The following is a 12,640-nucleotide window of genomic DNA, read 5'->3' as shown; positions in this document are numbered from 1 at the left end:
AGTTTTAGAAATCTATATTCCTGAGGTTTAAATATCCTCAATACCGTTTAAAAATTGTTAAATTTTTGCTTTTATTAACATTGATCTCAGGTTTGGGTTAGGTTTACTGTGCTACTTATGGTTTCTAGTATTAATAACTCAATTTGAAGACTTGAGTCTAAACATTTAAATCCTTCAGGTTTAAGCATTATGAATGTTTGAGGTTTATTTTACTTTTATTTGCATTAATTGGGTTAGGTTTACTGTGCTAATTAAGTCTTCTTGTTTATTTGAAATCACTGTTAAGACTTAATTCTCTAGACATCTATAGGAGACTAAAAATCATTTATTCTGTTTTGTTAATGTATTTTAAATCACATTACTCATATTTAAAATTTCACTTGAACTTTATGTTATTACTGTTGAAAGTATTTCAATGCAGGCCCCTAGAAATTAAGTTGGCCCTAGATTTCTCTGGTACTTAAGTCTAAAACATAATATTGTTTGACGGAAAATGTAAATCAGTGCAAACCAAGAGTGGCCAGGATGTCATTGGACAGTTCTGGCGTGTCATTGGACAGTTCTGGCGTGATTCCTTCTCTTAAAGATCGGCTTTATGGTGGTTCGTACTTGTGTACAAATTGCTTGGTTTGCCATCCATACCCAAAGATGCAATGCGAACGTCGAAAGGGATTATTTTTCTTCGCATAATAAGCAATTGCAACATATAACATTCAGAAAATATGAGGGCATCCCTTTTTGTTTCTATGGTTCTCATTATTCTTCTTTTTTGCCTCTGAAGTAGGCAGTGTCACTTTGCAGAAAATTAAAATCTGAAGAAAAATACAATTCGACCTATTAATTCATTGATGCAAAGTATGCCTCGTCTTATATTTTTATGCAATTGTTTTATTCATTTAAGGTGAATTCACATCAGTTGCGTATCCTGGGGGGGGGGGGGCAGGAGTTCTGATATCAATTCCAAAACAGAAAACCCTCTCAAAAACCATTACAATGCAACGTGAAAATGGGCATAAAATGAGAGATGGGTAGGCCTACAGGCCCCCCCCCCTTTTTTTTTTTTTATTTTACGGAGGCCAAGTATCCTGAGAAAAAAGTGAACATTTCTGCGCTGATGTGCAATTGCCCCCCTGACATCAAAAGCTGGATACGCTACTGATTCACATCATCAGAAATGAGAACCATTGAATAAAAAGAGGGACGCCTTAATAGCAATTATTAAGCATCAAAATTTTGACCAAATAAATCACAGCTTCAAAATAATTACAATATCAAACATTTAAAAACTCAGCTGTTTCAATATTTCCCACCACCACTTATGAAAATTCTGATGATGAAATTTCCGTCAGTCTCAGTTCAACAAAAGGTTGAAAACATGCACAATGATTTCTCTAAATGCACAACAGTCACATGTCAACACATGACTTTGAAAAATACCTTTGAGGTAACAAATAACAATTCAACTATCAAATATTTCAAAACTCAGCTGTCTCAATATTTCCCACCACCACTCAGGAAAGTTCCGAAGATGAACAGTTCCATCGGTCTTCCATTCATAAATGTTAAAAGCACGCACAATGGTTTCTCCATAGGGTCCAGTGATCACGCGTCATCGACACAGTTTGAGAACTAAATCCCTTTCTTCTTGCAAGACGAACACAGACATCCAAATCAGCAATAGTTCAGAAGTATGGGCAAACTTGAAGCAGTTCTAATTAACTGTCAAGTCACATTGCGAGAAATTACGCGGGTTTAAAATTTTGTTCATTTCGCGATCAATTGAATAATGTGCACCAATCCAGTTCCTTCGTGGCTCCAAAACCTAAAAGTTAAATCTTCAAGCTGCAGTGGTCGAGATGAAGGAGGGGTGCCGTCTGGCCAATTATCGCCCTCCCCCCTCAAACGCTCATTTCCATCTATAGTGTGATGCTGTCCAGATTTATCCAAACGTGCACAACTTCAGGTGCGTCTTCCGATCGGTACGAGATGTAAATTCCTGACTACTAGCCGAGCCTCTGAAGCCCCCATCAGTCTGCCTTCCAGATCCACCTGAGAGGAGCATTAATTGTCTCTGCTGAAGTCTGCATGGCTGATCCTGATGATGATCATAATTGCTGTATGGTCCATCTGCAGAAAAAGATACAAGATAGAAACAAAAGTGGTTTGTCAGAATGTTTCAGGACAAGGCTCATATAGGATTTAAGGACTGCAAAGTATTTTTTACATGCCCCTTAATCTAAAGCAATTTTAACTTGGGGGGGGGGCAGAAGGGCATTTTGGCATGGAAATTAATTCTTTTCAAAATAAGTTGTATGTAATTCATCATTTTGTGATGAAAAAATATATTTCCTTGAAAACTTTTACAACTATAACATTATGAAAGAAATGATTTATGTTTGGCTAAGATTTTATCAATCAGAAACACATTTGTAGGGGATCATGTGTCGTTGGTCTCAAGAGGACAGTTGGTATCTCCCCTCCAATTTCAGCTAGTGATGGTGACTTAATGTACAGCAAAAGTTACCGACCTCCCTCAAATGTGCACTCCTGTGCTAAGTTGCAGCCAAACATGTTTTTCATTTGAAATGGCTTGTAGCTCACATAATTAAATTGGCACTTGTGCAGCATTTAACAGAAAGGATGGCAAACTATGCACTGGTTGGCAAAAAGCAACATGATGTAGCAATTAAGAAATGTCTGTCTCTCAATTCACTTATACTGACCCATTAGTCCTGACTGATGAGGCTGAGCTTTGTCGCAGGAAGGTGTAGCGGAACCATGATGGTTGCTCCCGGTCCAGTGATGTGGCAATGAATGGTGCCAGTAGTCTACAACCTGGAAATTTGACAAATTTGGAAATGTCACAATCATGTCATATTCATTTGGTTGAAAGTTGTAGCTAAATATGGCAAAAAAGTGATATGATATAGCAATTAAGAAAGGTCTGTCTCCCAAATCACTTCTACTGACCCCTTTGAGCCAAGGTGGGTGACATGAGAGGATCACAGTTCTTGCTGATATGTGCCTGGCAGATCTGACTGATGAGGCTGAGCGTTGTCGCAGGAAGGCTGATGTGGTAGAGCCATGATGTTTGCTCCAACTCCAGTGACGTGGCATTGCATGGTGCCAGTATAGTCTACAACCTGAAAATTGGAGAGATTTGGAAATTGTTACAATTCCCTGCCATTTTTGTTTATAAATGTTGGTTGAAAACCGATGCAAGGATAATGTATTATTGTAATTCCTGTTTTAAAGTTGCAGGCTTTTAAGGAGATAATTTGCTGTCACCTGAAATGTGCACAAAGTCGCTCTTTGGATCTAATGAATATTACAAAATCTTTTCAGAGTCACAAGTGGTTTTAAAAGATTTTGTGGGATTAGGCATAACATTTCGAAAATTTCATATACAATTTTGGTAGGAAGAGGCCATGTAATGTGGGGATAAATTTCAAAAGACACTGTCTGTGGACGTGAAGTACATTTGATTTTAAAAGCGATAATGCAAAATCAGTTACCTTAAAATGCTGATAGTCCTCGCTCACAGTTACTGCAGCAGATATCTTGTCACTGGTGCGTTTCTCATCAGTCTTCTTTCTGCCCATAACTATATCAGGAAAGGAAGAAAAGAACAAAAAAGACCAGTTGTAAAAAATTAAGTGTCAGATCTCAAGCAAATGTTTCCAGAGAGAAAGCTTAAGAACAATTATTTGCAAGGTAAAACAATTTTTCTACCGATTGGATCTTGTTATGTTTGGAAGACTAGAAACTTTTTTAACATAAAACCCAACTGTTTGGACAAGAACGTAAACTTTAAGATTGACTGAAAACTGCTGCTGATTTTTATCTTATTCTGTTGAAGCTGCTTTCATTTGATGCTCACCTCTGACAAGACACTGATGCAGCTTCAGTCCACCCACAGTAAGATGAATAGGCCTATCCTGGTTACATCAGTCAAAACAGGATACCACTCTGCACAATCCACAGAACAACATCCAGAATCCACAGAACAACATCCAGAATCCAGGGGGACAAGTCTTGAGGCATGTGGCCTAGAAGAGCTGCAGAGAAATGGTTACCTCACCTGGGTTTACATGCAACCTTGTCCCCCTCGTTCTAATCTACCACACAATCCAAGCGACTCCACTTGCAAACTGTACGGCAACATCCGGGGGTCTTGTGCATGTTCAAGCCTGCATACAATGGTTACCTTACCTTATGAACATACAAACGTGTCCCCCGGCCTCTACCCAAGATGTCTGGTCCTTCGGTCTGCCCATCCCAGAATTCTGCACAAGCGTCTTGGTCATGCTCACAGCCAGATAACGCCTCAAGGGTATCTGCTGACCTACATAAAAATCAAAAATATTTCAAGTTAATGAAAGAAGGGAAACCCTTTTAATTGCTCAGCAAAAAGCATCAAGTCTCCCCTTTACATACCGATGCAGTGTTTCTCTGAATGTTTCAACCACTGAGGGCAAATAACCTTCTTAAAAAACAACGAACCACCGTTGACAAGAAATTGGCATATGACAACAATAAAGCAATGCAACTTTACAATTAAAAAAACATCACAGTATGGGAAGTGTGTAGTTGTTTTTTTCTTGCCAATATTCAAACCGGCATTAAGGGCTATATTCGATTATTGAGTTGATGATCAAATATTCAAATATTTGTTATATTTGGGACTGCCATAGTAGAAAGATTGGCATCAAGTGGACTTGGGGTCTTTAGTAATCTTTGAAATTGTCACAGAATAAACCCAAAATTCTATACAAAAACAAAAAAAAATACCTCAAGAGTTTCCAGAATGGGACATGCCTCCAATGGTAGTGAAGATGGTGAATGCTGTTGATCCCAACATCAGAAGGTCATCAGAATTTCACTTGTCTAATATCAGAAAGTCACTGTCTTTCTAAAAAAGCTCATCCTCCAAGTGTCAAGGTCCCCGAAATGGCATAGGCAAGTTCTCCAACTGTGCTTCCAAGATTATGGTGAAGTGACGCAGCAGTTTGCACCGAGTCCTCAGTGGAGAGATGCAACGCTCATAACAACAGTTTGTATATAAAGTCCGTTCTCCAAAAGTTTCTGCACAGTTGCCTCTGTTAGTGAACCTTAGTCCAAATCACACACGCTGATGAGAAGTTCTTTGTCCTTTATCTCAGTGATGAGTCCCTCCACTGGATGATGATGAAGATTTGCCTCCTTCCGTAAACATCTGTTCGTCACACTTTTTTCTTATGAAATGTTTTTAGTTCCCTTGTTCCAGCAATGCCGTCTTTACGATTTCCAAGTTTGTCTTGAATATTGTCAAAAGTTAATCCAGGGGCAACTTATAGAGGTGATTCCAATGTTTCTCAGTGAACCCGGATGGACGTAGGGATATAGATGATCCCATAGTCCTGCTGGTCCTGTGTTGGGAATCTAATCCCTTCTTTTCAATGTTTTGCTCCAGACAAGCATCCTAGTGTCACCAGACAAGGGCCCGTAACCATGACGGCCGCCCAGTCCATTTCGCATCTGGGTTTTTGCCGCACTTCTCGGTTAGAGACCCAGTGAACTCCACCTTAGCCCTAAAACGACATAGGGATATAGGTGATCCCATAGTCTTAAGTTATTAGATGGATATAAGCGTGATTCCACTAAATTATAAATTTGAGGTTTGCTAGAATTTTTTTTTTTAAACAGTCCCCATGGGAAGTACGTGTTTATGCCCTAAAGGCGGTGTGCTACTTGTATTAAATTAAATTTGTAGAGCCTTGAAGCGATGGAGCTGGGGGCAAATTCCTTAACCTATTCCTATTTTGTTTTATTGATAACCACTCTAAAATGTCTGTGATGATCATTACAACTTTAGCTGTTCTCCTCCCAGGAGTAATATTGAATGTTGCTTAAATACGTATTTGCTCCCCAGGGAGGTGATATTGGATAACCCCCTTCAACTACCACCCAAGATCCGCCCCGGATGGACGTAGGGATATAGAAGATCCCATAGTCCTGCTGGTCCTGTGTTGGGAATCTGATCCCATCATCTATGCCGTCTGAAGGACATAGGGATATAGATGATCCCATAGTCCATAGTCTTGCAGCCCATATGCTAAATTTGAGCCACAACCTGTAGAGAAACCACCAACATTGATATCCGGCATGATCACAAACACATATTTGAAAATCTAGACAAAAATAAAAAAACTCAGCTGTTTAAATTGTTCCCACCACCATTCATTAGAGTTCTGATGATGAACAGTTCCATCGATCTTCAGTAAAAAACACTAATGAGCACGCACAGTTGTTTTTCCAAGGGTCCCGTGTGTTTACAGCGATCATGTGCTTGGATTTGTTTACACAGTTTGAGCATTGCATCCCTTTTTTCTTGCAAGATGAACATCAGACATCAATGTCTGCAACAGTCAATTAATTAATACAGTAAAGTTCTCATTAACTGTCTAGTGAAATTGCGAGAAATTATGCGAGTTTTCAGTTTGGTTTGTTTTGCCATCCAGTTGAATAATGTGCACCAATCCAGTTCCTCCGTGGGTCTGAATCCTCATCAGCGAAGTCTCCAAGCTCAAGTTATCCAGGTGGGGGGGGGGGGGGAGGCGTTGTGTGTCCAAATTACTGCCCCCCAAAAAATGCTTAGTTCCTTCTGTAGTGTCTGATGCTGTCCAGTTTGATCCAAATTTGCAACAACTTCAAGTGTGTCTCCCCATTGGTCTGAGATGTAACTTCCTGGCTACTGGCCGAGCCTCTGAAGCCCCATATCAGTCTGCCTTCTGGATCCACTCATGAGGAGTATTGTCTCCGCCAAGGTCTGATGATTATATTTGATGTATGGTCCACCTGCAAAAGAAGATGAAAGATAATTAACACTAGTGCTTTGTCAGAACAATGTTACCGGACAAAGCTCATATAGTTGATCAATAGCCATAAGGAATTCAAAGAGTTTTGCACATGCCACTAAATCTATAAAAGCAGTTTTGGACTTTTTTGTGAGGGGGGGGGGTGGGATTGGAGTGAATTTTTTTTTGGCCTGGAGGTTCATTCTGTTCATAATACTTTGGTATGTAATTTATCATATTTTCATAGTAAAAAATTGTTTTCTTTGTGAACTTTTACAACCATTAAATTGGATGTCTGCCTAAGATTTTATGTGTCAGAAATAGGGCATCGGCAGGCCTGTCATGGGGGGGGGGGGGGGCATAGTCCAAACTGGACCCACTACCATAAACAATACAAAAATACATATGAATAGCTTTTGCCGTTTGGGAGGGGGGGGGCACAATTGCTCATCAAGGGGAAGCACCCCCCCCCCCCCCCCCCCCCCCTTGGCAGAAGACCTGGGAATCTGTGTCGTTGGTCTCTCAATTGATAAAGTCCAAAAGACACTGTTTATTGCTCTTAAAAGCACAAGTGCAAAATCAGTTACCTTACAATGCCGATAGTCCTTGCTCACAGTTACTGCAGCAGATATCTTGTGTCTTACTCATCAGTCTGCCTTCTGGTTGTGACTATATCAGGAAAAGGAAGAAAAAAGCCAAATAAAAAAAAAATAAGTGTCGGATTTCAAGCAAGTATTTCAGAGAGAAAACTTAAACCTTGGCCCAATTTCATATAAACCTTAAACACGATTTCACGACATGGATGTGCAAACGGTTGCTCGAGAAGGAGACTTCCACTGTTCTGTCACTCAGTTAAAGCAATCGTTTCCTATGAGATAAGCTACGGTCACTGCTTACGGTATATCTATGAATTATGCGGAGCCTCTGCTAGCGTTATATCGTGTGCTTAGCAGTGCCATGAAATTGGGTCCTGGATTAGAAGAATTATTTGCAAGGTAAAACATTTTTTCAATATTTTATATTCCCTTTTTCAAGTTACAGGCTTTTATAAGTGATTTGGGACACTAATACTGACCCCGCTGAGAAAAGGTGGGTGATATGAGAGGATCACAGTTCTTGCTGATATGTGCCTGGTAGATCCGACTGATCGAGGCCGAGCGTTGTCGCAGGAAGGCTGATGTGGTAGAGCCATGATGTTTGCTCCCGCTCTGGTGATGTGGCATTGAATGGTGCCAGTAGTCTACAACCTGGAAATTGGAAAAATGTGGAGTTGTTACAATCCTTGTCATTTTCATTTATTTATTGGTTGAAAGTTGAAGCCGAACATGTTCAAGACACTGTCTGTGGACGTGAAGTACAAATGATTTTAAAAGCGCAAATGCAGAATCAGTTACCTTAAAATGCTGATAGTCCTCGTTGACAGGTACTGCAGCAGATATCTTGTCTCTGGTGCGTTTCTCATCAGTCTTCTTTCTGCCCATAACTATATCAGGAAAGGAAGAAAAGAACAAAAAAGATCAGTTGTAAAAAATTAAGTGTCAGATCTCAAGCAAATGTTTCCAGAGAGAAAGATTTTAAAGAACAATTAATTTGCAAGGTTAAAAACGATACTTCTACCGTTTGGATTTTGTTATGTTTGGAAGACTAGGAACTTGTTTAACATAAAACCCAACTGTTTGGACAAGAACGTAAACTTTGAGATTGACTGAAAACTGCTGCTGATTTTTATCTAATTCTGTTGAAGCTGATTAATTTAATGCTCACCTCTGACAAGACACTGATGCATCTTCAGGCCACCCACAGCAAGATGAATAGGCCTATCCTGGTTAGAACAGTCAAAACAGGATACCACTCTGCACAATCCACAGAACAACATCCAGAATCCAGGGGGACAAGTCTTGAGGCATGTGGCCTAGAAGAGCTGCAGAGAAATGGTTACCTCACCTGGGTTTACATGCAACCTTGTCCCCCTCGTTCTAACCTACCACACAATCCATCGCGACTCCACTTGCAAACTGTACGGCGGCAACATCCGGGGGTCTTGTGCATGCTCACGCCTGCATACAATGGTTACCTCACCTTATGAACATGCAATCTTGTCCCCCGGCCTCTATTCAAGATGTCAGGTCCATCGGGCACCCTCTGGTGAAGTATTAAGATCAGAAGCCTTCTGCAATCCAGGCGTCTTGGTCATGCTCATCACAGCCAGTTAACGTCTCAGGAGTATCTTCAGACCTAAGCAAAGCAAAAGCATTTCAAATTAGTGAAAGATTAGGAAAATAATGTTTGACTGCTCAGCAAAAGCATCAAGCTCAGCAAAAGTTGTGCATTGTAGGATCCATATTGGGTTCAATCTTTTAAACCTGGATCTATCTACATAACTAAGAGCAAACCACTTGAGTGCATTTTCCCAACCCCTTTAGGGGTAGGATAATGATAGTAAAAGGTTTGAGATGTTGTATGTTTTTCAGTGTGAGGCGTGGGTGTCGCCAGGTTTGTTTCAAGGGGGGGTCAAAGTACTGCAAAAGTTGAAAAAAAATTGAAAGGAGGAGGCCCAAGATTTGACATTTTGAAGTGCTGTTCATAAACATGTATTGGCAACAACACAAAAGGACAAAAAGTTTAGCGTCCCCACCCGCTTCATTTTTGGAGGCCGCCTCCTTTTTTTCTATTTTTTTTCCAACTGAAAAAAATGATGAATTTTCAACAGTGAAAACCGGAAGCAGAACTATTATTTCTTTTAGGCCTTATGCACACTAACAGACAATTTAAAGTGCTTTTGAGGGCGATATATGCATGAAATTAAAAATGAAGGCACCCGGAACGGTTGATGGCGCCGAAAAAGGGCAGCGCCGAAAAAGGGCACTTGTTCTGAAAAAAAAGGGCACTTCTTAAAAAAAAGAGCACTCTTTCAAAGTTATTGGGGGGGGGGGGGGGATAAGCGCTGGTGAAAAAAGGGCATTTGAATGGAAAAGGGCAGTCTTTAAAAAATCCCCCCCCCCCCCACCCAGCTACGCCCATGTCATATGGAGATGTCTGCGTGTAGTCAATGGTAAAAAGTATAAATTGATGGTTTGGTGTGTCTTTGTCTCATTTTCCTCATAAAAAAAATTAAGTTAAGGACTGTCAGAATAGGGTAGGTAGGGAGACAGGATACAGAACTACTTATTTTCGGCCTTATTTGAATCTTTTCTATTCTTTGTTCTTTTCCCCTTGTTTCTTTTCCAGGGGGGGGGGGGGGAGCATACTAGCAACGCCTGTGGTTGGTGGGTGGGGGAGCATTTTTAAAAGGTTTAGCATCCCCAACCGCTTCCTTTTGGGAGGCTGCCTCATTTTGGCTTTTTTTTTTTAACCGAAAAAAAATGATAAATTTTCAACAGCGACATCATTTTGGCCTCTTCCCGAGTCCAATGGTGGCCATTTACAAAAAACTGCAAGCAAACTTGCAAAACAGCCCGGCCGGGTGGCCATTGTGGAGGAAAAAGAAAAACAAAGGGCCTCCCGCTTCTTTTTTTTTTAAATGGCAGGACGCTAAACATGTTTTTTGTTATTTCGCCTTATGAACAAAGAAACGCTTTTAGGGTCCCTCCAGCAGTTCCTTTACTTCAAAATTAAATCAATAGTAACATAAGGCCCAAAAATAGTTTTGATTACGATTACAAGGCATTTGAAAATACAGTAGGTACAAATGTAGGTAGGGAATTTTATTTTTTTTGCCATTTTTTTGTGTACATCATACAGTGGCGTAGCACGGTCATATTCATGGGGGGGTGGGCTGGTACGTCTGTCAATGGGGGCGCTGTTCAAAACAGACAATAAACTGTTAAAAAAGGCACCCAAAACGGTTGATGGTGCAAAAAAGGGCGACACTTCTCTTTAAAATTATTGGGGGGGGGGGGTTTGAAAAGCGCTGGTGAAAAATGGGCATTTGAATGGGGCAGGTAGGAATTTGAATAGGGTAGGTAGGTATGGTGCTTTTTCAGGATGATATATGCGTGAAATTTGTTTTAAAAAGGCACCCAGAACGGTTGATGCATCAAAAAATGGCAGCACTTCTTTTAAAAAGGGCACTTCAGAAAAAAAGGCTCTCTTTACAAATTATTGGGGGGGGGGGTTAAGCACTGGTGAAAAAGAGCATTTGAATGGAAAAGGGCAGTCTTTAGAAAAAATACCCCCCCCCCTGCCTATGTCATATGGAGGTGTCTGCATGTACATGTAGTCAAGGGTAAAAAGTAGAAATTTATGGTTTTGGACTTTTTTTTCCCATTTTCCTCATAAAAAAATGAGGTTAGGTAGGGTACGCAGAATAGGGTAGGTAGGGAAACAGGAAACAGAACTATTCTTTTTGGCCTGATTTGAATCTCTTAGAATTCTTTTCTTTTCCCCTTTTTTTCTTTTTTTCTGAGGGGAGGGGAGAAAAGAGTTTTCTTTTAGGGGGAATTTTATGGGCGGACACCAAGGACCCACAAAATGTGCTGATCAGCCTTGTACACATTTTAAAGAGTGGTGTACTTGTGTGGGTGGACCTCTTGTGACATTACAGAGTGTTTTTGTTACTAAAGCCCTGAAATTTTCAAACAATTTACCCAAATGTTTTAAAGCTGCAAGCAAACTAAATAAAAAAGAAAAAGTTACCTTTGGGTTTCCAGAATGACTCATGTGTCCTCTGGCAGTAAAGATGGCGAATTCCACAGGCTAGTCCCAACATCAGAAAGTCATCAAATTCCTTTGATCCAACATCAGAAAGTCAATTGTTCTCCAAAGTTCAAGTCAGTACTCTCCTGCTCCTCCTGTAAGTGTCACGTTTCCAGAATGGCATGGAGATCATGGTAGGCGTTTCCTTCAATTGTGCTTCCAAGGTTAAGATGTAAAGTTATGCAGCAGTACTCCCACTCATAAAAACAGTCATTAAAGTCATATACATCCTTTTTCTGAAAGCCAGCTGCTGCTGAAGCGTTGCCTTTAATGTTGATCTTTCATCCAAATCATACAGTTCAACGGCAACTTCCTTGTTCAAGTGATGAATCCCTCACTAGATTTGCTTCCTTCCACACATTGTGGCTTACATCATATTCATCACACTGTCCTCTGGATGAAATCTTTTATAGTTCCTTGTCCTGACAGTGTCATCCTCATGACATGATTTCATAGTTTGTCTTTCCAGTTCACGTTTATCCAGGTGCGATGGAAGCAACTCTCAGAGTTTCTCCATGAAGGCTTTCAAAATCTTTTAAATTTACTGCTCTGTACTGACCATTGTTCCAAGTTTGTCCAGGTCCAACCTATACTTCCCTCTACTTTAAGACCATGTGGTTATTACTAAAAAATAAGTTCCGTATTTTTTTTCTTCAAATTAGCTTAAAATTATGCTCAAATTTATTGGTTGTCACCGATAAAAAGGCTTTTGCTTAATGTGGTGTTTAATATAATACAGCAACTTTTAGGTTCACTAGCTGATATTTTTTTATAACAGAGCCTATTTATCATACTCATCTAAGTGTGATTTAATTTCAGTTTTGCTTGTCCATGCAGATTTCAAAATAATGTTCCTGTCATATAGCTAGAAAGTTTAAATTGTGCTGCACTATTTGAAAACTTTTAATTTCTGTTCATTTAGCAGAGTTAAGACAACTGTAAAGCTAACTTGAAATGTTAACAGTCCTGAATCCTCCAATTTTAATACGATTTTGCACATCCCCTAAGGAGTTAAGGTTAGGTTTTAATATACCCAAAGAAAAATGCTTTGTGTACATCCAGCTTTGAAAATAAAAAACAATTGCACAAGTTAACTGGGGTTGCCGAGA

At 40.0% G+C, this 12,640-nt stretch overlaps 1 long non-coding RNA gene across 3 annotated transcripts; it reads right to left on the bottom strand.

The window, feature by feature from the left end:
* Positions 1–774: 774 nt before the first annotated feature.
* LOC119732570 lies at positions 775–12,558 on the bottom strand. 3 transcript variants are annotated; one of them, XR_005271566.1, is made up of 11 exons: positions 11,472–12,558; positions 8,601–9,071; positions 8,231–8,319; positions 7,912–8,083; positions 7,424–7,505; positions 4,792–6,837; positions 3,881–4,345; positions 3,516–3,604; positions 2,971–3,143; positions 2,724–2,835; positions 775–2,127 (listed from the first exon to the last, which is right to left on the bottom strand). It is a non-coding gene; the product is annotated as an uncharacterized LOC119732570 (long non-coding RNA). The 3 variants fall into 3 exon arrangements; XR_005271568.1 differs by having other exon boundaries at positions 8,601–9,063; XR_005271567.1 differs by lacking the exon at positions 2,971–3,143.
* Between the last annotated feature and the right edge of the window lie 82 nt (positions 12,559–12,640).

Source organism: Patiria miniata, unplaced genomic scaffold (assembly GCF_015706575.1).
Source record: "Patiria miniata isolate m_02_andy unplaced genomic scaffold, ASM1570657v1 HiC_scaffold_24, whole genome shotgun sequence".
Lineage (NCBI taxonomy): Eukaryota > Metazoa > Echinodermata > Asteroidea > Valvatida > Asterinidae > Patiria > Patiria miniata.
This window is presented reverse-complemented; position numbering and strand designations above follow the sequence as displayed.